General features: G+C 39.6%; 1 long non-coding RNA gene across 1 annotated transcript in view; it reads right to left on the reverse strand.

Annotated features, from left to right (window-relative positions):
- LOC140895287 (uncharacterized) overlaps positions 1 to 1,114 on the reverse strand; it is a 44,499-nt gene extending 43,385 nt beyond the window's left edge. The window contains exon 1 of the long non-coding RNA XR_012154160.1: positions 953 to 1,114. This is a non-coding gene — a long non-coding RNA (uncharacterized LOC140895287). The remainder of the gene's footprint in view (positions 1 to 952) is intronic.
- Positions 1,115 to 25,561: the final 24,447 nt, after the last annotated feature.

A 25,561-nucleotide genomic window follows, 5' to 3' on the forward strand; every position in this document is an offset into this window, starting at 1 on the left:
CGTGTGCTGTTAGGGCCCAGGGCTTTGGGTTTGGCTCATTGTAGGCAAGCAGAAAATATGGATCCGGGTTCAGAATCTGGGTGCGGGTGGGCAGATCACACTTGACATAGTGCTGGCAGAGAGGCCAGTGCTGGCATAGAAATGAAGCCACTCATTCACTCCAATTCTAGGTAAGGGGTTGGGGTGGATTGGTGGAGCATTGTGAGAAACCTGGTTTGCTGCTGCTTGTGCTGTTCTCATGTTCTAGATAAACAGAGGGTTTCAGCTCCCAGGGATGAATGAGTTCAACACAAGGGTTAATAATAACAAGGAATAAGTACATAGTTCTACATTACAAATGTCATCTAAAAGTCTCAAAGAGCTCTAATAAATAGGATTTTTTTTCATTTCCATTTCACAGGGAAACTGAGGAAAACAGGTGTTAAGTGAGTCTCCCAGGGTCACACAGCAAGTAAATGGAAGAGCCAGAAATAAAAATCAGGGCCAGATACTGAGTGGGTAATTCAGGTTAGCAGCATTCACTCCAATGCTGTAACACCCATTTACAGCAACTGGAAGGATCTGGGCTCACTTTCTTGCCCATTCCACTGGGCAAATGCATGCAAAACATCACTTCAGACAACACAGACAAACACCACTGTCAGACAGGAGGTGTGGTGTCTGGGCAGCCAGCAGCAGTGGAGGGGTTAAATGTGAGAACACACAGTATTAAATGTTTCTGAAGTAATAACCTCCTCTGCCCCCAGCCATCGAAAAAGGTGCTTTTTCACTGCATAATATTTAAATATTGCAAGCATAAATAATGAGAAAAGTATGGGGTGGAGTATTGTTCACAAGGCCTTGCTGTATTCTCCCTTCCTTTCTCTTTGGAGAGCAATGACAGGACACAGGTGGCAAGCTGCTGAGGATATTTTCCAGAAGCTATATGTCTCAGTCCCTTTTTGGCACTGACCTTAGACATTGGCTCTGTCACATGATGAGCGGCTGATGAGCTGTCTGGGTTGCCTTGCCTTCCCTAGACACCATTTTCTTTCCAGTTGCATTTGAGTACAGAAATGTATTGTGTCAACATGAGGAATGTGAACCTTTAACAAAGGAATTCCGATAAGGTTTACCTCTTTGCTGTGGAATAAAAAACTACTTTAAAATGCTGGATGCCACGGCAGAAAGTTTTAAATGGTAGTAGTTGAAAATGTCCGACAGATGCAGGGGTTGAAGATATTTTTGATTAATTCATTCTATATGATTCAGATATTTAACAGAAAAGTTCAGTCATTACCTGTTAAAATTCCGGAGAGGTATGACATATATTTAGTTGAGGGGAAGGTCTGAATTCTACTCTATAAAATTGCTTGATGCTAGCTAAGTTTTTTTTTTTCCTTCAAAAATGGGACACTTTTATTTTATAGAAGATTGTACTAGGTAAAGAGGTAAAAGGAAATTGACTTACCTACATTTTTAAGCTTCTGTGTATCCAAACTGCAATCTGCATTATCAGGAAAAAAATTAGTGTTGTTTCCAGAGATTTAGATGTATAACTTATATTAGCAGTAAAATGAGGTGAGCAAATAATATCTCATGTACTCTTTGCAATGTCTTTCCTTATTCCTGTATTTTATAACTAAATACTATAATCCTGCAGCCTGTGAAATTATTGCTTCTTTTTTTCTTTGAACTACAATATAGTTAGGAGTGTGCGTGTCCTTGAGCTAGGTAGTTTTATATTAATCATAAAAAAAAGACAACTGGTCAACAAATAAAAAGGTCCTGAATAAAATTATATTGGTATATTCAATATGAAACCCACATTAGGTTAACATTTCAATTTCTATCTAATCATTTTTCTGACATGAAGAGCACTGTTTAGGACCCCAATCTTGCAGGGTACTTAAGTATGTGCTTACCTTTAAGCATTGAAGTCAATCATATGCTTACATCTAAGCAAGTGCTTAAATGCTTTGCTGGATCAGGGGCTAAGTATGTTTAAAACTACCCCAAGCATATTTGCTGTTGACCCTTAAAAAGATTCAAAACAAATTCCCCTCCACAGTGTCCAATTCCTGTTCAACCAATTCTTCAGACAGGCACACTGCACCAGTAGGTGCTCAAAGACTACAGTGCTGAAGGCCATATACACGGTAGATGGTGCTTCTCCTAGTTGCCTTTTGTCCACTGTGGTAATCTTGAAAAATAAACAAATAAATAAAATCATTTGTAGAACTGTCATAATTTCTCCTTTTGTCATAATTGGGATTTCACAGTCATTGAGTTTTCTGCTTCACGTTATATTTCTGAGTTTAATCAGAAACTAACACAAAGGAAGTGCAAATAGGGCACAGGTTGAAATGAATATGGAATGGAACCCTATTCTAGGATTTTTTCCTGTGGGGATGATACTGTTTGTAGCTAGTCTTCTTTCCTTCCTTTCTAATAGTAGTAGGATATTTTTGTAAAATAGAACAAGACACGTCTGCTTGTGAAAACTGCTGTCATGTGATGTGGGTTCTGCAAGTATCACTGGTAAAAAGATGAAATATTTTTGTGCTGATATAAATGACACAGCTCTAGTACTCACAGGGGCAGAAGGGTGCTTTTGACCTTCCTCTCTGTATTATAAAGTGACACATTTTAACTAAAAATACACTAGCACTCTGAAACCTAACATACGGTAGTTCACCCAAATGAGCAGCAGTCTGTGGGTAACTGTACCTTTAAGAGGCTCTGGTGAGAGCAGGATCTAAGTGATAATAATATTTAAATATTGCAAGCATAAATAATGAGAAAATACTGACCATGAACTCTGTCACATATACTGGCTGCTTCAGATGGCAGCAAAATAACTTGCATGGAGTGTGCATTAGACATAGGTGAACTGGTATGGAAAATTTCAAAATCCCCACCCTTGTGTGCTCCTCCCATTTAATGATTCAGGCTTGAACTAAACCTTATTTTAAGATTCTGTGGATAAATTTCCTTTAACATCTGGTTTCCAGCACAGAATCAAAAAGATTTATTAAATAATAACAAAAAACTACCTGAAGGAGGTTCCAAAGAGGATGGAGCTCAGCTGTTCTCAGTAGTGACAGATGACAAAACAAGGAGCAATGGTTTCAAGTTGCAGTGGGGGAGGTCTAGGTTGGATATTAGGAAAAACTATTTCACTAGGAGGGTGGTGAAGCCTGGAATGGAATGGGTTACCTAGGGAGCTGGTGGAATCTTCATCCTTAGAGGTTCTGAAGGTCCAGCTTGACAAAACCTCTAAGGATTTAGTTGGAGTTGGTCCTACTTTGAGCAGGGGGTTGGACTAGATGACCTCCTGAGGTCCCTTCCAACCCTAATCTTCTATGATTCTAAATAATAACAAATAATAATTTGTAGTGAGGTAGCACCTAGGAGCCCCAGTATTGGACCAGAACCCCATTGGGCTAGGTGCTGTCCTAGCACGGAACACAAAAATGGTCCCTGACCCAAAGAGCTTACAATTTAAATAAGGAAATGTTGAAATACTACAAGAAAGGGCCTTGTCATTGTCTTTCCACCCATGACTAGAAACAGAAGTGCCAAAAATCTTGTGAAGAAGCCAGTTCGCATAAAATTACCAGTTTAATATGTCAGACACTCGGAGGTTCAGGTATTTCATATCTGCAGCCAAACCAAGCTCTGTAATGTCTGATATTTGCCCTTCCCAGCTGTGTACATGCATAAATCAAAATGTGAATAACTGCTGGTGATTAGTCCAAAAAAATATCTTTGGACACAGATGGTAAAGAGCAAGGAGACTGCGTAATTTAATAGACCGCAAGGAATGAAAATCATTCATATCAACTGTGCCAAGGGAAGCCTCATTAGAGACACTAAAAGTGAAACAAAGAATGACTCCATTACTGAGACAGTGCGTAGAGTCATTGTGAAATGCAATCGGAACATTGGTTAAAATAACTAAAATGAAAATAAAGCAAAAATAAAAATCCCCTCCCTACTAGCATGGTCTACAATTGGTTTTATTGTTGTAAATGAAAACCAGGAGGATGAAAGAAATGAGTGAGGCAGTAAAGACATAGCCAAAATAAAAAAAATGAAAAGGAGTGATGTGTCAAGAAATTACATCCAGCCAGCTAATGAATAGTTTTTTGCAATAACCTAAAAAAGTTAAACCATAGAACCCGAAAGACAATCACCAAAAGAATTCAATATTCAAGTAGCAAACAAAATGTACTGAAAGGCTATTTTGGTAATATGCCCAGCTACTTATCAATGTCATGCTGAATAAGGCTCAGGGTTTTCAGTGCAACTGTCTGGTGCACAGTCTTCTTACTACAAGATATTGGGAATCACAGGACATGCCAGGTTTGCATACAAGACAACATTTAAAAGCAGGTTTTTTCCTCATTCTGATTTTTAAAAAAATCCTGAAAATCTTTTCCTTTTAAGTAGTTCTTTCAAGGCCTTATGATGCCAAATTCTCATGTGTTTTGATACTTGATTCTATTATGACCTATGAATGTCAAGATCAAAAAGAAATAAATACACAATCAGCCTTGTGCAGATTTGATGTCAGAGTTGTTTTAACTGCACAGAAGACAATGTGAAGGAAAGTGCCGATTAAAGAAGGGAACCTGGCAATATACTTGGGGGAGGTTACTAAGGGAACCAAGAGACATTGTAAAGGAAAATAACATTATTTGGGGAATTGAAAAGGCAATGAAAGGTAAATGGGAAATAGCCATGTTAGAGAGATGACAAATGAAGGGAAAGAGACAGACCATATGACAAGACAATAGGTTAGAGAAAGAAATGAGGGAGAAAAAATACCTAGAGATAATAGAAAGGAAGAAACCCAGTTAAACACAGATACCGTTTAATGGGGATTTAGAGCCCGAGCCTGCTTCTATGGAAACCAGTGAGAATTCATATTGACCTCAGTGGAAATAGGACTAAGACCCCATATATCTGTAAGCACCTGTGCACAAATGTAAATCCAACGATAATTGGGGGCTGAGCATTCTCTGATCCCAGTGAAGCCAGAAAGAGTAAAGGCTGATGAACATCTGCCAAGAGGTATCTTGCATACCTGAATTCTAAGATTTAAGGTGTGGACTAAATCTTTACTCTCCACCTTTATTTTATCTTCCAGTGAAATGGAGTGATAATAGCAAGCTAAGTTTTTTATTCAGACCATTCACATAGTATATATTAGACTGTATTTGACTCCTGTGACAGAAATTTTTGTAAGTTATATTGATACACCATGTCAAGAAAGCTGGTTGCTTTCAGTGAATTCACAGGGACTTGTAGAGGTCCAGTGTGCTTGTTTGGTTCAGATGTAGTAAGGTTTATTTTATTTCTTTCTGAATGATACTTTCCAGTGTTCCATATTAAAAACCAGTAGCAGACAGCCACTGAGAATGTCTGTAACCATATTGCATGCTTTATGTTACTCTGCAATTTTTTTTTGTTTAAAGGAGGTGAGACACATTGGGACAAGAGCTAAAGATAGGAAAGAACCCTCTGTTTTAATTAAACCAAACATAGGAATTGCCATGTTGAATCACAGTGATTGTTTATCAAGTCCTGTATCTTGTCTCTGACAGTGGCCAGGAACAGATCCTTCAAAGGAAGGTGCAAAAAATATCATAGTGGAAACTTATGGAATAACTTGCTCTTATGAGAAGATTTTACCTAAGTACTCTGTAGTTGAGTTATGTCTTGACCCATGAAGGCTTCTATCCCTTCTAAACGAACATACACAGCTGTTTCTGTTCTTCGACTATAACCATGAATGTTCCCGTTATCCATAGCAGTATCCAATCCTCTTTTGAATCATACTAGGTGCTTAGCCTTAGTGATGTATTGTAGCAATAAGCTTGACAAGTCACTTCTGTATTATGTAAAATAGTACTGGAAATGTACCATTAAGTCCTGAGTCACTATCCAGATTGGCTGGCAAAAAATTTACTCTATTTTTTATGTCTGGTTGCATAGTCTATGCAAGTCTTTATACTGTATGTTTTATTTTTCTTCCAAGCTTTATGCTACAGTGCTCCTAGGTCAGGTAAGGATTTAGGAGGGAATCCATCCTTGCACCATTGTTGAGACTGGTGCAGGTATAGAGGTGGGGGAGGAGTGCGCATGAATCCCATCAATCCTAAGGCTTTTAGGGTCATGTGGCCCACTAGTTCTGTTAGGCTGCAGCTGCCATAGCCCCTATTGATCTTGTAGCCACTAGGAAAGGTCAGGGATGCAAGGGTGCCTACCTCTTCCTGTCCTCCCTTGCCCAACTCCTACCCACCTCCCACAAAGAGAGCTTCTGTGAGTCCAACAGAGGCCCCCTGTACCATGGGCATTGTCCTGAAAGGGAAAAGTAGAGGTGAACTGTCACAGATCTACTTTGTGGCCTCTAGGTTGTGCACAGTAGACATAGGGCAACCATCAATTAGTTTCATAGGCCATATTCTACTCTGACACCAATTTTACACCATTGTACTACACTGACTTCACTGTAGTTACTGATGATTTACACTGGTGTAGGGCTGAACAGGATTAGGCCCAATGACTTCCATTCGAGGCCACTACTATAAAATGGCATGTAAAATTAAAATGTTATGTACCACATACATTGTTAGGGTCCTTTGTGATTCCAGACTAGAACAGCCATTCACTGACGTGTAGCAAACCATTGCTCATACCCACAGAGGACTGGGAGATCAATTGTGGACTACTGAGTGAATGATGAGTGAATAATGGGACAAACAATTTGAAAAATGAAGGAAATTACAAACTCTCTGGTTTTTTGTTTTAAAAAGAAGCTTCATCCTTTCAGAGACAACTTATTATGAATGCTTGTCATTTCCCCCTGAAACTATACCGCTCATGGGAGCTAAAAAAGCTGCAATCATTAAATAACTCTTTTTCCCCCATTAGACTCAAGGGGAAATGGGGACAAGCCTTTTAAAAAAAAGCAAAAGTAAATAAGCAACGCTTCGTTTTCCCCCCAGCATGGCTTATTTGCAACTTTATTCTCCCACTGGTGTTCACACAGTCCAGTTACTGTTAACGAGAGTTACAGATGTACAGTGAGAACAACTAGACTCCCAAGTGTAGTTTTTAATGGTTCTCTGCTTAGTATCCAAGAAATATGTGCTAGAACAGCAATGGAAATTATATCTGCAGATATTGTTCTTCCAGTTAAACAATCACTGAGGTGTCACAGCCTCAAACCAAATTTACACCCCAGGCGGTGGTGAGGTAATCAGATTGTATAAGCTGAGCAGCTCAGGCTGGTTCCATATTTGGATGAGAATTTGTCATGAAACAGCCAGTTTCTGCAGGGAGGGTGGTGGTAATTCAGTGTATGGCACTTCTGCCTGTGAATCAGTATTGATCCAACTGCACCATGGTATTAGCAGGGAATTATGTTGTGGCACAGAGTTGTGTTGTTTAGAAGAAGCAAAAAGACAGATCCTGATCACCTGGAATTATTAATGAACCCATGTCACTGGTTGCAAGGGTAAAGGTGTCCTAGCCAAATTCCAGTAGGGGTGGTTATGTTGTGTATACCTATAGTCCCACAGTTTCAATAGATATGGCACAGTCCCCTTTTTTAACTTTCATAAGCTGCTGTGCAATGTGGCCGTGTGCTGTTAAACAGCAGCGTCCACAATTTCAGCGGAGCCAGATTTGGCTATTAATTAATCATAGAATATCAGGGTTGGAAGGGACCTCAGGAGGTCATCTAGTCCAACCCCCTGCTCAAAGCAGGACCAGTCCCCAATTTTTGCCCCAGATCCCTAAATGCCCCCCTCAAGGATTGAACTCACAACCCTGGGTTTAGCAGGCCAATGCTTAATTAAAAATATATGCTTATGGGAAATCAATAAAACTGCTTATGGTAACCAGCCCTACATTTGGTAATGTTTGCTGCTTCTGTTCCTAGGCCCCAGTCTGCATCCTTGTATCATGTAGAATGACTTTGACTTCAATGGCCCCAGTGTGGGTCCACAAGTCTACCTGCATAGTTCTCACTATGGAATTTGGCCCTTTGTTTGCAATATGATTTCAGACCCTGTAGCCTGTGATCTGGATTTTCTTCTTGTTAACAATTAAAATACATTGACTGTGAATTCTAAGTAGCTATCCTCTGTTATGTACTGTGAATGATAAGTGTCTCACCTTATAACAGCTACTACCAAATAGAGATTTACAGAAGGGTGCAGAGCTGTGGGTATGCATCAAGTGAACAGTTCAAATAAATGTAATATTTAATAGTCATGAAATCTCTTGTATAAAATATGTATTAAGATGCACTATAATCTTTCAATTTATTGTTTAATTTTTATGTAATGTTTTTTCTTTCAATATTTTGGCATATCATAGGAGTATCCATCAGAAATTAGCATGGCCATGAGCTGGAGCTTAGTGTTGTGGCCTTTTGTTACTGGGGGTAAAAGAAAAGCAAGAATATTTAAACATTAATTTCTACTGAATCATGTTAGGTATCCAAAAAGAATAGAGAGTAAATAGACAGAGTACTGAGCAGAGCATGCCACCAAATGGGTGTCTGCAGGATTTGTTAACTTGCTGTGGGATATGGATGAACCAGTACAGAAATATTGGACTAGTGGCTACTGATGTCACATGCCTATAGCTTCCCCCATTGATCTGAGTGCAAGTTTTGTCACTGAGTTTAACAGGAGATGGATCAAGGCCACAGGCTGGCTTATGCATACGAGAAATATTAAAAAGCATAATGAATCTTATTTTTAAATTGACTGGAATTAGCCAGCACATATAGCGTATTTAATGAGATGAAGGGTGCATATGGGAAGTGGATACAGCTGTCTTACACTTGGCTGACTAAAGTCACTATAATGAGCTGTGTGTGATTCGAAGCTGTATCCTCAGTCAGGGGTCTTCACACTGTGGTCCATTAAAGACACCCAACGAATGTGGTCCCAGAAACAGTGTGCTGAAATGTCCATTTCATTTTTGTCTTGTTCCCTTTAATGACATACACTTTTGGTGCATTTTGTCTTGTTTAATAAATTTGAACAGCGATGTCCAAACATGTCAGAAGAATAGTAACCCATTAGAAAGTATAAACTGCTTGGTTAGAGTACCACTGACAATTGCTCTCCTCTGGAAAAGCACTCTTTCCAAATCTCTTGCTGAATTTTAAAATGTCCTTTAAGAATGATGTTACTTTTTTACTCTTAAGTCATTAGACAGGTAGGCACAATGCTCACTTACTCTTGAGCCCTTTTACAGCATTCTGGCAGGATAAAAATACCTTAAAGTGGGTCAATTATATTTGCACCCACTTAATTATCCTCAACTTTAAGACACCTTTCCAATGACAGAGTGAATTAAATGGGCAGTAATTGAGAATGAAACCCAAGTGAGCCTTAGGCTATGTCTACACTATAGCCTACGTCATCAAAATTTATGCATTCAGGGTGCGAATATTCCTCCCCCCTGAGCGACATACACCGACATAAGTGTTCGTTTGCACAGCACTACGCTGGCGGGAGAGCTTCTCTCAGTGATATAGTAAACTTATGCTGCTCGCATGGTAAACTTATGCTCCCTTTTTTTTTATGCAACAGGAGAGCTCTCTCCTATTGCACAGAGCGTCTTCACCAGACGCACTTTAGCAGCACAGCTGTATTGGTACAGCTGCGGCACTGTATGTATAGATGTGGCCTGAGTCTCCTCTCACTACCACCCGTTTTACCATGGTAACTGCGCTGAAGTGAGTGGAATTACTCCTGATTTACACCAATGTGAGGGAAGAATCAGACCCACATATACTTCAGCTTCTTCCTTTCTCCTTTCCTAAGGACAGAAAAGAGCTACAGGGGAGAGGAAGTCATTCATATGCTTGTGAGTGGGAGAGGAGCTGGTCCACATAACATCTTTATTAAGAGCCACATTGTGAAAAACTCTGAGAATCGGTGTATTAAATGTTTGCTTACTCAGAAATCATGTGATAGTCTCTCTTTGAAGCTATCTGGGGCATGCTGTTAACACCTGCTTTCACTGTTTTACATGCAATAGCCCTGAGGTATAACTCTGTGTAATGCTTCCTGAAAAGACAGAACTGTGGGGCCTCTGCTTCAGCAAAAAGTGGCACTGAGGTACAGGAAGAAGAGTGTAATAGTTATAAATAAATATTGCTCAGCATTCCCCTATCCATTAGATACTCACTTGAGTAGTCCCATGTAAGCCAATGGGACTCAAGTGAGTAAGAAGTGGTATGAGTATGGGTTTCCATAATTATCCCCTTAAAGATTCTGAGGTCCTTGGACACTATGGAAATGGAGGCCATATAAGAAGTAATAAGCATTTATACCATGATACTGTCAAAGGCCCCAATACGGGTTGAGTTCCATTGTGCTGTACAAATATAGATGAGAGATAATCCCAGCCCTAAAGCGTTCACAATCTAAAAGACACAAAACAGATGAAAGAAGGGATCAAGCATATATTGTACAAGGGAATGAATCTGGCAAAGAACTGACACCACTTCCTTCCCTAGTCCTTAAGAAGAGCTCTGTGTAGCTTGAAATCTTGTACCTTCCATCAACAGGAGTTGATCCAGTTAAAGATATTACCTCACCTACCTTGTTTCACTCATGTTTTGTTGTTTTTTAACAGGAATTAGGGGAAGGGTGAGGGGGAATAGCAGGAAAGAGGAAGTTAGTATTGGTAAGAAAGTAGGAAAATAAATGAAGAGGAAGCAGAAGACTCACAACTAATCACCTGCCTACCCATAACCAGCAGACAAGCACTTCTAGCCATTCGCTGCAGAGGTGAGTTTTAAGGACTAGGACTATGCTGTACCTATGCCGTGGCTCTGTAAAACCACCAGTCTCTAGAGCTAAAAATTTTGGTATCTCCTATGAGTTTTTCAAATATATATTATACTCTTTTCAGTATTGCATAGGGTTTTTAAAGCTGATTGGGTTATTAATTATCTATAGAATGAATAATATTAAATGGGGCTTAATGAGTGTCTCTTGATTAGGATTATCCGCTTAGATTTCTGCATGAATGGCTATGCCTTTATAGCACCCTTTATTCCTCCAAGCTAGAATTCATAATACGCAAATCTGGAACAAAGTCATTGTTACTGCAAAATCCTTTCTGAAATAGTTCTTACCTCACTTATTTCAGAAATAACCCCGCAGGAAAGCTATAACAACTGGAAAGTTCCTGCTATTCAAACTTTCTTTATATAAATGCAACAGTGTAATAAAAGCTAAAAAAATATAAAACAAAAGCTCTGAGTAGTAAGGTGGGTAATGTGTGTATGTCTTTACATAATAGGCCCCAGCACACGAGTAATTCTATTGAATTACATGGGACTAGGCAAATATTTTTCAGGACTGGGTCCCTTATCAATAGCTAGTACACTTATACTTGCCTCCTTTTAATACCATGTGTGTTAAACAAGTGTGCTGAATGTTCCAAGTGAGTTAGTGGAAAGTTTCAGTTGTCCCCATTTTACAGACAGAGAGACTAAGGGTCAGATTTGTAAAGGTATTTAAGTGCTTAAAAATGCAGATAGGTTCCTACCAGGATTTTCAAAAGTGCCTAGGTGTCTAATGGGAATTAGATATCTATGTGCTTTTCAAACGGTCACTAGGCACTTACTTTTATTTTTAAATGCCTAAATAGTTGGCCAATCCTCACTGAAAACTTAACCTGGGCTTTTATCCAGGTTTAAACCTAATCCCCCAAACCAAGGCTTTTATGTGCTTTGAATTTAGGCCTATTTGCCCAGCTCAGGGTGTAGGTAGAGCCCAGATTCCACAGTAAGGCAGGCTCAGGCTCACCTAAGTTGTCATGTGGATACAGCTGTTAACTGGGTTTTGATAGTCCTCCAATACCATCCCACACTTCCCCTGGTCCTCATTTTCCAGCCCTTCTATCTATTCACTTCCCTCTTTTACTGCAGGGGCTACCTTCCCAAGTGACTAGGGTCACACAGGAAGTCTGACAGAGTCAAGACTCTAACTTCAGTTTTCCCAAGTCCTAGGTTAGTACCATCCTTCTCTATATTACAGTAGCTACTAGAGCTGGTCAGAAAACAAAATTATTTCCCCATGAGAAATTTGGAATGAAAAATATGCACTCAAGTTTTGGTAAAAAATTTTTAATTTTCATGCAGGACGTTTTAAACCAATTTAAAATTAACATTTTTGACATTTCAACACCAAGTTAAAATGTCATTTTGTTTTTCTTTTAGTGGGAATAAAAGTCAAAAGAAAATGACATTTTAAGTTGAAATGAAATCTCTTATTTCCGATCAACACTTCAATTTGTAATATCATTGTTTCAATTTATTCAAACCAAAAATCTGAAGTGAGACATCTTGAGTTAAAACAAAAACTTTACATTTGATATTTCCCATGTGGAAATCAAATTTTCATCAGAAATGACATTTTCCTGTGAAAAAATTTGGTTTCAATAAACCAGTATTTTTCAGCAGGAAATATTTGTGTGAAAAATTTCAACCAGCTCTACTAATAACAGCCAGTGGTGTGAAGTCTTCCCCCCACAATGTCCTCCCTCTGGGCCTCAATTCTGACCTGCAGGAACTACCTCATGTGTCTCATTCAAGGTCCATTGAATTCAATAGCAGTCTTTCCACTGATGCCAGGGCTTTGGATCAGGTCCTCTATACCCACTACCCATACCATGTTCATGCTTTGGCTTCTCCATTGAGACTCTTTCCAATCTGTTCTGATCATGGAGATAATTGTGACACCAGTCCATTAAGAGAGGGACTGAGACCACTCACATTTGATACACACAAACTCCAGTGCCTTCAGATGCTAGTGACTTTGACCCTGTAGCGAGGTGAGGCGGCACTGGTGCAGTGCCTCCTCCTGGTCTTCTTGGGAATTAGCTCTTTCCAGCCTTCAGAGCGCCATCTGCAGGCCAGTATCTCACCTGCTGCTGGCCCCATGTCCCTCACAGACCCTGGTGCCCTTTTCCTCAGGGCTCTGCCCCAGCAGTAGCCCCACTCTGGGTCTCCCCTCCCAGGGGAACCCCAACCCTCTAACCCCACCTTGCCTCAGTCATCATCTAGCCCCCGCTCACTGGGGCAGACTGAAGTCTGTAGTGGCCACTCATCACTGCCAAGGGGTAGAACCAGGTGCCTCTGCCTATTCCCAGGCTGCCCCTCTGCAGCCCCAATACCTTTCTGGGCCTTTACCAAGGCCTGTAGCCTGGGGGTTTACCAGGCTGGAGCTCCCCAGCTCCCTTTGCCCTTCCCCAGCACTGCTCCACCTCAGGTAACCTTGCTCCCAGGTAGCTAGCCCTTCTCACTCTAGGGCTAGAATAAGACTCTCTCAGCTCCTGGCTCACAGCCCTTTTGTAGGGCCAGCTGTGGCCTGATTGGGGTGTGGCCCCAGCTGTGGCTGCTTCCCCAATCACCCTAGCCTTTCACAGCCTCAGCCCACTCCAGGGTTGCTTTTAACCCCTGTTCTTCAGGAGTCGTATTGGAAAACCCGGGAGGTGGGCGCCCCACTACAAACCCACTGACCTTGTAGCCACATTTATTCCTATGTGACCTTCAGATATTTTCCCAGCTTGACTCTACATATTGCTGCTGTTACTGCTTTTTGGGCAGTTTCCAGCTAGAAACTTTCTTGTGGTTTCTGATAAGCTTGAACCAATATTTTGCATTAATATAAGTATTTTGTCCTTTTGTGGCAATGACATTTGAACTGAGAAACCTACTTTCCTGAAGCTGTAGACCTCTGGTGAGATTATTTATGATTCCAAGTAAGATTATAAATTTATTTATTATCCTGTTTTATTTTTGGTAGACATGAAGAGAAAATAACCAGTAAGCAACAATCAAGTATCAATCAAGAATGTGCACAGGCTCAGTCTATAGTCACATATTAATAGTTAAATACACATTTATATTTCTGGATATCATTGTAAACTAAAGCAAAAAAAAAACAAACCCAACAACAACATTTCTCTTGACTCAACATGAAAGGAGATTTTCTCTCTCGCTCAGCAGGAAAAACCACATGGAGTCTATTTCCTGCAATATCTAAAACTGCAGCTCCAAAAATGATAGCATTTGAAATTGGGCTTCTTGGCTATTCTTTTCTTTGTAGCTAAAATTTGTTTTAAAGTAAAAAATACTTAATATTCTAGGAAGATAGTCTGCCAAATTCATGCTGATTTGGCATCTGAACTCCCACTGAAATATATGTTTATTGATGTTTACTAGGAGTCTCACTGAGTAAACTCTGCCATTTATATTCTCTGAAAAAGATCCGTTGTGAGTGAGCTACTGGGCACCGCCAAACTGGACAGTCTCTACGTAAAAAAATAAATGGACACAAATCAGACGTCAAGAATTATAACATTCAAAAACCAGTCGGAGAACACTTCAATCTCTTTGGTCACTCGATTACAGACCTAAAAGTGGCAATTCTTCAACAAAAAAATTTCAAAAACAGACTCCAATGAGAGACTGCTGAATTGGAATTAATTTGCAAACTGGATACAGTTAACTTAGGCTTGAATAAAGACTGGGAGCGGATGGGTCATTACACAAAGTAAAACTATTTCCCCATGTTTATTCCCCTCCCCTACCCCCACTGTTCCTCAGACGTTCTTGTCAACTGCTGGAAATGGCCCACCTTGATTATCACTACAAAAGGTTCCCTCTCCCCACCCGCTCTCCTGCTGGTAATAGCTCACCTTACCTGATCACTCTTGTTACAGTGTGTATGGTAACACCCATTGTTTCATGGTCTCTGTGTATATAAATCTCCCCACTGTATTTTCCACTGCATGCATCTGATGAAGTGAGCTGTAGCTCCCGAAAGCTTATGCTCAAATAAATTTGTTAGTCTCTAAGGTGCCACAAGTACTCCTTTTCTTTTTGCGGATACAGACTAACACGGCTGCTACTCTGAAACCTGCCATCTTTAAGGATCTAATTCTTCCACTTCTACTCACATTGAATGGTAACTTAGTGCTATTTTATTCTATATAGGTTCTTGTACTGTGCTTATCACTTTAGTATCTATGGCTCCACTGATTTCAACTACTTCTGGAGACAAGTGCCATTCTGCATTCAGGCCCCACTTCAGCAAATCATTTAAGTAAATGCCAAACTTTAATCACTTGCCTTAAGTGCATCCCTGCTCAGCAAAGCACTTAAGTTCCATTGCCTTGAGTGTGATTTAAGAATGTGTCTTTTGCTGAATTGAGGCCACTTTGACTAAAGGGGGTAGAATCCAGCCCTGTGATATGAAGCCTACTGGGATATGTCACATTTTATTGGTTATTATGGCTCAGTTAGATTTAGTCAGAGGTTTTATCTACAGTTCCTGTAGTGCTTAATTGTTGGAAGCTTGGTACAGATGGGGGTAGCCATCATGAGATTTCTTTCACACCTCCACGTGAGATGAGCACAAGCAACAGGGAACTCAGACATTTAATAGGGGCAGGAAAGGTTGCAGCTGGTGATGGAAGAGGGCACATGCTGCATTTGCTGAAAGACTGTCTGAGCTGCATATACTCCTCTGGGGGTTCCAGGACAAATTCTGGCTGAATTCCAGCTGCAAAGAGCCCCAGCTCTAGCTGTAATTGTGCCTTAAAAAGGCATAGTTTGTAACTTGGTTTTAAGATATTTTAAGTAGGTTAGGAGAGTTTTTGGCATTGTCAGAACTTAAAGCAGTTTCTGAACTTTTCTCTTTAAAGAACATGGCACTAAGTGCCCTGGAGAGTTATTCAGTCTAATATAGTGTGTCTTTTACAATATTTTAAGATATTGTAATGTATACATTAAGTTTCCTTGCTTCAGATTTGGGATTTGCCTAATGAACTGGATATTTTTCTTGTTCCCTGGGTAAAGAGGGGTAGTGTATTTCCTGCCCTCATCATTTAACAGTTCTGTCCTGTTAATTTTACCTTCTGAATGAATTAATAATCAAACAATATGGTTTGAAGTAAAGGATATTTCCTTAGTTAATTATGCCACTTGTAACTCTGAGTTTGGCCTATAACATCAGAACAGAAAAAAACCCACTGATCAAATATGATCTTCACTTTGGGTACATATGGCTGGTGTCTCTATGCAATTAGAGATAATCTGAAAGTACACAATTTATTTAGTCTGATTCTTTTATGTTTCCATGTGCATTCAGTGTTGTAAACGATACTTCTCCACCTTTTCTGTCCTTGTGCACTTTTGTTAAAAAGCCAGTCAAATACGTAATTTTTTAAAAAGTATAAAATTTTCAGATGATCACTTCATTTTAAAGTAGGATCATATGGACAGAGTTCAGTTTAGTTGTCCCCTGTTTCTAATTTATTATGAATAGGATTGAAGAAGTAAGACTAATATATCACATTACTAAGCCTTCAAAATGCAGGTAATCTGTCACTTTACATGAACCTTTGTGAAAGGAAAAAGTTGTCCTAATTCCATCTGTGATTGAAGTATTGAAACCGAACCAAGATTGGAGAACTGCAATATCTTCCAAAATGAATATAAAATTGTACACTAAGTAGATGGCATTACCTATTATTGTGTTCTCTGAAAAGTCAGTAAAATGATGACAGATTTTTTGACATTTGAATGTGAAGGTTAAGTCTGATTGAAAAGCAGACAAAGAGGTTCAAAAATGCACAGTGTCTGAAGATTCTCAATATTTTTCAGTGTATCACGGTACTTTTTCTAATTACTTTAATCAATGCCTCAGAGGAATGATTGACGTCAGTTGCTGGAAATCTTTATGAAAGATATCTTAATGGATGATTTTTTTCTTGTTGTTGTTGAGAATATAACTCTTCTTTCATAATGCTAAATGCCACTTCCAGAGACAGATGCATTTATACTTGTTGAATGCAGTATTAGCAACTTTCTTTCCTTTTGTCTCCCAGATGTAAGAAGAATGATGTTAAAGGGATAGAGTCATTGTCTGAGATTTTTCATGTGTGCTATGACTTTTGGTTATGCTAAATTAAGTGGCAACTTCAAAAGTAGCTACTTCAAAAATAAGTGCTTCTTTAAATTATCTGTTATAAATCTGAGTCCCAAGCTATTAATTAGTCAAATAATCTAGAACAAAATATCTATTGTAGAACTTGCACTAAAGATCACCTGCAATAGGTAATCCCTTCTCGAAGGAGGCAATTTTTAAGTATTCCTGAAGTTTCTGATACCATTTTGTTCAACAACAACCACTACTATTAAGCAACATATTTGCAATTCTCCTAGATCGGTATTTTAGATTTCACAGTCTAACCTAACACCAATGTGAAATAAAAACAATTCTAATACCAAAAATACCATCCTCAGTTTCAACCGTTAAGCCCCACTGATCTTACTGGGTTGCAGCCCACATAGGATACCAGGGGGCAGAATTCAGTCCTGAACACTTGGAAATTCTAAAATGGAATTATAATACAAAGCTGTCATAGGCTGGAGCAGATTCCTTGCTGCACTTCCTGAGAGGTGCAACACAAAAAGGCGAGGGGACAAAGGTGGATCTGAGCTACCTTGCACGGGCAGGATTCTGGGTTGCTGCAGGAGCCAAAACAACCCCTCAGGTAAGTTAGAGAAATCCTTGGAGTGCTCTGCTTTAATCTGATGAGGTTCAATAAGGATAAGTGCAGGGTCCTGCACTTAGGATGGAAGAATCCAATGCACCGCTACAGACTAGGGACCGAATGGCTAGGCAGCAGTTCTGCGGAAAAGGACCTAGGGGTGACAGTGGACGAGAAGCTGGATATGAGTCAGCAGTGTGCCCTTGTTGCCAAGAAGGCCAATGGCATTTTGGGATGTATAAGTAGGGGCATAGCGAGCAGATCGAGGGACGTGATCGTTCCCCTCTATTCGACATTGGTGAGGCCTCATCTGGAGTACTGTGTCCAGTTTTGGGCCCCACACTACAAGAAGGATGTGGATAAATTGGAGAGAGTCCAGCGAAGGGCAACAAAAATGATTAGGGGTCTAGAACACATGACTTATGAGGAGAGGCTGAGGGAGCTGGGGTTGTTTAGCCTGCAGAAGAGAAGAATGAGGGGGGATTTGATAGCTGCTTTCAACTACCTGAAAGGGGGTTCCAAAGAGGATGGCTCTAGACTGTTCTCAATGGTAGCAGATGACAGAATGAGGAGTAATGGTCTCAAGTTGCAGTGGGGCAACTTAGATTGGATATTAGGAAAAACTTTTTCACTAAGAGGGTGGTGAAACACTGGAATGCGTTACCTAGGGAGGTGGTAGAATCTCCTTCCTTAGAGGTTTTTAAGGTCAGGCTTGACAAAGCCCTGGCTGGGATGATTTAACTGGGAATTGGTCCTGCTTCGAGCAGGGGGTTGGACTAGATGACCTTCAGGGGTCCCTTCCAACCCTGATATTCTATGATTCTATGATTCTATGGCAGCTTCTCTATGGCTGCCTATGGACTGCACTGTCCACCGGTATCCCTGTGGTACTATGGTACTATGGAGATGCCACCTCCCACCTTTGAGATGCCCACTACAGTAGGGCCGGTGCACTAGCTCTACACAGTGCAGTAGGTAAACTTTTTCCCAGACTGTTATGGAATTTTTATAGCATCTATGTGCCGCTGGAGTATTGAATTGGGGCGAAGTCTGGAGACAGCATTGGCCCCTCTGTCAGGTGCCATATGTTCATTTCTAAATAAAGTAGGGACGTTGGTTCCTCCAGTCTTATATTTACTGTAAATATATGTTATGTTATGTTTGTAACACCCACTTCACATTCACCTAATTCAGATCTAATCTATAACAATTTAACACTCTGGGATTGCAATTTGCATAGTTTCCAAATATAATCTGTTGCCATAATTTTATTAGATGATTTTCTTCTGTAGCCAAGTCATCCCACCCTCACCCTTGCACATACTTGACTGAGAGATGGAGTAAGGCAAAGAGGCATGGTTCCTGCTCTCATGTCCAGAACACACATTTAGCTTTGGATAATCCAAATCCCTCTGCATACTACAGTTTTTCCTTGGAATTTTTTAAACTTTTCAATGAGCTATTTAGTGCCTGATCCATGGAAGTCAATAGGAGTTTCTCTACTACTTCAATAGGCTGCAAAGCAGGCCTAGATCCCATTGCTGGCATGAGATTCATTAGTGGGATCCATGAGCTTGGGAAAACACAAAAGTCCCACCTGTGAACTTTGCAGAGTTCCAGTATTTCTTTAAGGGAACATTTTGTAGGGATTTCTGTAAGGGGTATCTAGGGGATGTTCTGCCCTCTGAGCTCAATGAAATCTGGCTCCTACTTTTTAAAACTAGCAAATACCCACTTGAGCTAAGTATAGGGAAATGTGGTAAAAATCTATAATTATTCCCCATTGGACTCAGGCACTGTGCTCATTTTCACCAGTATGAATCCAGAGTATCTCCACTGAACTCAGTTTGGTCCTTAGTCTGATTTATTTTCACAGATTTTAAGGCTAGAAGGGACCATTACACTATCTGACCTGTTGTATAATACAGGTCATAGATTTTTACCAGTTATCCCTGTACTGAACCCAATAACTAGTGCTTGACTAAAGTATATTTTCCAGAGAGGCATTCGGTCTTGATTTGGAGACATTAGAAGGTGAAAATTCCATCACTTTCCTTGGTAATTTGTTCTAATAGTTAATCACATTCACTGTTAAAAATTTCTGCCTCATTCCCAGTTTTGAATTTGGTTCTTGTTATGTCTTTCTCTGCTAGATTAAAGAACCCTTTAGTACCTAGTATTTTCTACCTGTGGAGATACTATATGCAGTGATCAAGTCACCTTTTGATCTTTGTCATAAAATGAACAGACAGAGCTTTTCAGCTCTCTTACTGGAAGAGGAATGAATCAATTTTGTAGCTTTTTGCTGCATCCTCTTCAATTTTTCAACCTTTTCCATTTTGTTTTACATTTCACAAATCCCTTCATTTTCAAGACTTCCTAGTAAACTATATATATAGAGAGAGTTAACTAATTAAAAAGGGACCTGTAGGTAGCTAGGGAGATCTGTAGTAACACCACTGAAATCAGAGGTTGGTGAATGTAAAACAAAATCAATCAGACTAAGGGCAAAGCTGATTTAAGTGGAGTTACTCTTCATATATGTCTCTTTTTAATAGTATTTGGGCCAAATTCTGGCTTTTGATACAAACACCCATCTTCAAATTAACTTCACCAATAACTGCACATCCTTATCTGAGGGAAGAATTTGGCAAAGAGAATTGAGAATATGTGCTTTTCAGCCCTCAAGTAGAGCTCTGTGTAAGTTCAAAAGCTTGTCTCTCTCACCAAAAGAAGTAGGTTCAATAAAAGACATTCTCACCCACCTTGTCTCTCTAGTATCCTGGAACAAACACAGCTACAGCAGCACTGCAAACAACACATTTCTGTTCAACGACATTTGCGAATTGCGCTCCAATCCATCACCCAGTTTTGTCCTCTTGGCTCCCACAACCTTTTCTTACTCTAACTGGTATTTGTTTTCTAAGGGATCCTTAAAGTCTCATGTCCCAAGCTGTCACCTCTGGTTCTGTTACCACTCTTTCTTCTAGCAATGTGATCCTTCTATTTCTTCTCTTCCTATAGTGGACACCAACATACTTTTGCCTGGAGTACACATTTGCCACCATAAAAGTGCACACTCAAATAGCACTTAACCTTTCAGACTTTATCCTGGGCACATTAAAGCTGAAACTGTCAAAATGCACCTATTACTGGACTGTGGAGAAGAGCTTTTATAGTTCAGAAGAACAGGCAGACTCAAAGCAGAACCTGGAAGTACAACACAGGATACCTACCATTGGCAATGAAAGCTTGGTGCAGATTAAAATACACAGCGGTTTAAAAGACACTTTGGTAAATGGCTTTAAATACCCATATTAGGTACATAACAGAAACATACAAACATGTACAATAAAGCAGTTTCTCATGTACCCCTCCCTGCGGTTTTATAGGCACTTACCAATTTTTTTTTGTCAGACTCTTAAGAGTTCACTGCTCTGGGCTCCTCCTTATCAATGCTCAGCTGCCCTCCTGTAAATTACTGATATAATATTTTACTTGCAGCAGCAGTCTCCAGATAGTACATTGTGAGCAGCTCTGAGTCCCAGCAGGGCTGAGGACAAAATCCATTTCCCCATTGCCCAGCACAAGTAGCTGGCCAAGGCTCAGGGTATCTTCTCTGAGGGCTGGGCAGGAAGGAATTCTAGGAAGTCTGTGGAATAGCTGTAGAGACATTTCATGAAGGCTTCTTCAACCCAACAGCTGTAGTAGATCTCTGGACTCCCAACATGCCTATATCATAGGAATGTCTGGTAAAGGGGTCAAGAAAATCCACACAGCAGAATCTCCATTCTTTCCTCTGGCCTTCTGCTATATGCTGCTATGTGCTTCCATGTAAGAAGTCCCTATAGGGCTGGACTCCATGCTGTGCAGGTAGTGAGCTCCCTTAGCTCCCTCCAATCCAGCTCCCTTCCACAGTGTGACCACACTGGCTTTGCTAATGGGGTCCCTGTATAGTCTTGGAGTTGGAGGCTGGATTTACCTTATGGATTAGGTGTCTCCCTTGAACTGGAAGGCATGTCATCCTAACTTTTATTTTTAGGTAGGATAGAAGGAGAGCCCAAGTCTCAGCTGGTGTAAATCAGTGTAGCTCAATGGGTAATGCAAACAGCAGTATTAGAGACAAAGGACCCAAATTCAGTGCTCACGTAACTCTTTTGGCATCAGCAGAGTGGCATCCAGTGCTAGAGATGAATTTGGCCTGAAGTTGTAAGAGTCTGTGATGTTCTTCTGTATAATGTGGCTCACTGTTAGTCCCTAAAGCAAAAAATAATCTTTAAAACTAAAACAAAGCACAATTTACAGTTGGCAGGAATGTTAATCCTCTCAGCACAAATATGCACGGTATTTGCTCTAATGCAGAACATGTACTTTAGCTCCAGACTTATCCACAGTAAGAAACTTCTGAGGTATGGGTCTTATTAGGAAAGACCACAAGCAAAATGGCATGAAACTTTGTGAGCTATGGTCCAACTTTTACAAGTTATTACCGATAAAAATGGCACTTGAAAAGTCAGACTTGCTTTTGTTTACTTGAAATAAAATTTTAGTAACATGCCCAGAATCTTATTGTTATGGGTAGGTCTTTGCATATTACATGCAGACACATTTTAGAAGCAGGCAGCTTTCATAAATACACATTAATTACCTTTTATTCTTCATTTTTTTTGTTAGCAGCCTACAGGAAAATAGCATTGTTAATTACTCAAATTCTATTTTTTTTAGCTAAGCACAAGAGCACCTGGAAGATGAGATTATAGCAGTTTAGCACCAGTGTGAAAAAGTTTAGCTTCAGTGGTTGAATGCTTTTGCATGTTTTCAGTCAATTCATTACAATTTTTCCACTCTAAAGAAAAAAAAGTCGTGTGCAATAGAAAGAAAGATATCCTAAATGCAGCACATCTGTAACTCCTGTCCTATAAAATCTGCATGAATTATAGCTGATTCTCCCCTATAATAGCATTTTGTTTCTTTTGAGCTACAGGTATGTCGTAAAACTGAGTTAAATGCATGATTGGTCTCCTTGGAATTTTATTATCACAATGTGGACATTGTTCCTCCAAACACACAGACATCTGCATACCATACCACAGGAGGTAACTGTATGCCAAGTTAAATGACCATAATAACATCTGCATTTATTTGAGGGATTAAAGTTTAACACTCATTCAGGAAAACACACAGTTTTATAAGCTGATAAGTAGTAAAAAAGATTATTGTATGAAAAACATTTACCACATTTCTATAGTAGATGTCAACTCAGGAGGTTATAAAGACTGAAGTATTTTAGTGCTTTTCTAAAGGAAAGTACCCCACAGAGTACTTTGGAGGACAGAATAAAGATCACTTACAAATCTGTAAAGATGAGATTGTTGTCATCTATAGCATCAATTGTGCCTTAAATTTGTCTGCATGGGGACCTCCAAGAAAGTTAATATGAATTAACTGAAGGTGCAAAGTTGAAATGTGTTAAACTACATTTCACTCACATAAACTTCTTCATTCAGAATTAAAATCATCTTAATTTGGTTTACCTTTGTTCAGTTCTAAAGTGAATTAAACTAAACTATATTAAGGCTACTTTAATTCAGAGGCCTGGTCTATGCTAAAAAGTTAGGTTGACCCAGCTATGTCATTCGGGTATGAAAAATCCATACCACTAAGTGGCATAGCTGAGCCAACCTAACCCCTGTTGTAGACAGTGCTAGGTTGATGAAGAATTCTTCTGTTGACCTAGCTACCACCTACATGGGATGGTGGATTGCCTGCACTGATGGGAGAAACTCTCCTGTCGGTATAGGTCTATATTGAAGTGCTATAGTGGTGCAGCTCCAGAGCTACAGTTGTGCCACTGTAGGATTTCAAGTGTAGACAAGCCCTGACTAACTGCAGCTACATAAGGATTTAATGCAGTTTAACTAATCTACTTCAAATTCACACTTGTAGTGGATTTGGATTAATTTTCCCGGATGTCCCCATGTAGACACACACTTAATTTATTTTAAAGGAACTCTGCCAAGTAATTTTCATAGTTGTAATTTTGCTTTTCCATTATTTGTTAGACTATCTTAGAATTTTTGACATTTATTTTTCTGCATCTGTATTTTTTCAGTTAAGCTCTGCAAAACTTTCATCTGCTCATGATATGAGCTTTGTGCAGTTTCACATTGTCTTATAAAATGAAAACGTGGGCCAACTTTACCAAGGTTTTGATCAGTCTGAGCTGAGTTTCAAGCTAATGTGGTTTGTTACATATGGAAGTGTTGAATTATGATGTTGAGAGGAAGCCATGTGAAACTTGATAGGTTTGACCTGATAGCAAGTAGAAATCAGCATCCTTGGCTCTGATTTTACCAGAATATTTGGGTCAGATCAGAATTAAACTTCTGGATTTTGGAACCTAAACTGACTATTTTCATGTACCCCAGACTTCGTTTCAGCCGAAATTAACCAGGCTCTTTTTGTTGCATGTTTTCTTGTTTGTGTATTGCCACCATCAGCTAGGATCTCACTGCAGCTCTGGGAATAGAGTTTATAATTTAACTTGGAAACTCTGTTGATTTGACTGGCTGACATAAAAAAAACTCTACATAAACAATGGCTAAAAATAGCAGCTAAAACTTGGCAACACCTTGATAGAGCGATAACCCACAAAATTTTAACTAATTTCTGAATTTAAATTGGTCCTAATATTTCCAATGAAATCTGAAACCAGATGTGTTTTGTGTTGCTTTAGGTTTCATTGCTAACATTTTGGGCACCTCTGTTTTTTCATTCCTGTGTAGATTCATACTAGAAGCATAGATACATAGGCGTTCATATAGTTAGCATTTGAGATTCACAAGTATACAAATAATCACTGTCTGCCATGGACAATGCCAACTGACCAAATTACTCAAGCAAAAATTCCATATATCTGAATAAGAGCTGCAGGATTTGTCCTAAATACTGGGATATGGAATAAAATATTTATATGTGTACTATGTTGACTAAAGCTAGTTGGAAATATCCGTGATTGAAAGCTGATTCACTGAACTCTGAGTGTTTTGTGGATATGATTCACTTTTTGGCAGTTTCCTAACGGATTTCATGGCAGGCTGCTGGAGAGTCCAGGCTTATAGGCTCCCAGCTCCTCAGCAACCTGCCTGGTGGGCTGACAGGGATCTGGAAAGCCCGAGGAGTCTCAGCTCCCAGGTTCCTTAGCTCCTTGCTCTTCAGCAGCCCAGGCTTCAGGGGTCCCCTGCTGTGAGGCAGCCCAACACAGAGACTACTCCACAACCAGTGTGTCATTCCTTTCTCAGGGAATTTCACATTCTTTGGGTTTCATTCCAAATCAAAACACCACCACATTTCAAAATATTGAAATCCTCCACAAAATGGAATTACCTTTCTCCACACAGCTCTAATGTTGACATAAGGAGAGCTCGTATCACCTTGCACCTGGGTGTGTGTTCTGGGTCCAACCAATTTATATATAAAGACTTAATTATGGATTAGAACAGATACGCTAATAAATAATAATACATTACACTTAGGAACTGTAGCATCTTCCAATTAAGGCTATCGAAACACTTTGCAAACATTAGGCAATTAAGTCTCACAGCATACCTCAGAGGCAGTTGAGTATTATTATCTCCCTTTTACAGATATGGAAACGGGTGGAATAGAATGATTAAATGCATCTATCTAGACATTTTTATTGTACTCATGTCCATTGTAACTGAGCACTGAATAGTGTGCAAACAAACAACTTATCCAGAGTCACATAAGCCAGTGACTGTATGAGGGATGGAAAGCAAAACTCCTGACTTCCAGTCCTGTGCTCCAACAACTATTATTACCCTTCTGCCTTATAAAATATACATGATCTAACTCCCTTTATAAGGTGCCTTTTACTGTAGTATCTAAGGTCACAATAATCCATAGTAATTTGGAAGGCATTGTATAATGAATAACAAGCTTGAAAACATGA

Source organism: Lepidochelys kempii, chromosome 11, assembly GCF_965140285.1.
Source record: "Lepidochelys kempii isolate rLepKem1 chromosome 11, rLepKem1.hap1, whole genome shotgun sequence".
NCBI classification, from domain to species: Eukaryota; Metazoa; Chordata; order Testudines; family Cheloniidae; genus Lepidochelys; species Lepidochelys kempii.